Genomic DNA, 409 nt, shown 5'->3' on the forward strand with positions numbered 1-409 from the left:
TTGTGCCCACTCCCCATGCAGAACTGCTGGGCCAGAGGAATGGAGAGATGGAGGCGGGAAGAAATGACGGGCATCTCACCAGGCCCTTCATATAGCTCCTCGTCCCATCTCTGTTCTCATCCTAACCTGTGAGGGATGCCGGTACCTGTTTCCGGAAGGGACACCAGAAATCATTCCTAGTCGCTGCCCTGGGAGATGACACGAGGGCTCAGGGGTCAGGAAGAGCCTTCCTTTTCTCTCCAGGCCTTTTAAACTAGTTGCATTTTTGACATAATCATAGTTTTAACCATTGAAAAAAATAATAAAAATCTCACCCAGATGTTGGGTTCTAAATGTCATTCGTCAGTAAAAGGACGCAGGGCGCCCTGGAGAAGTGGCGGACGTCAGGAGCGGCAGGAAGGGCACAGAA

The 409-nt window shown here is 50.9% G+C and overlaps 1 protein-coding gene across 3 annotated transcripts in view; it reads left to right on the forward strand.

The window, feature by feature from the left end:
- The window catches only part of ERGIC1 (endoplasmic reticulum-golgi intermediate compartment 1), a 62582-nt gene that overhangs the window by 8349 nt on the left and 53824 nt on the right, over nt 1–409 (forward strand). The gene's annotated exons all lie outside the window — the stretch shown is intronic.

This window comes from Myotis davidii, unplaced genomic scaffold (assembly GCF_000327345.1).
Source record: "Myotis davidii unplaced genomic scaffold, ASM32734v1 scaffold399, whole genome shotgun sequence".
NCBI classification, from domain to species: Eukaryota; Metazoa; Chordata; class Mammalia; order Chiroptera; family Vespertilionidae; genus Myotis; species Myotis davidii.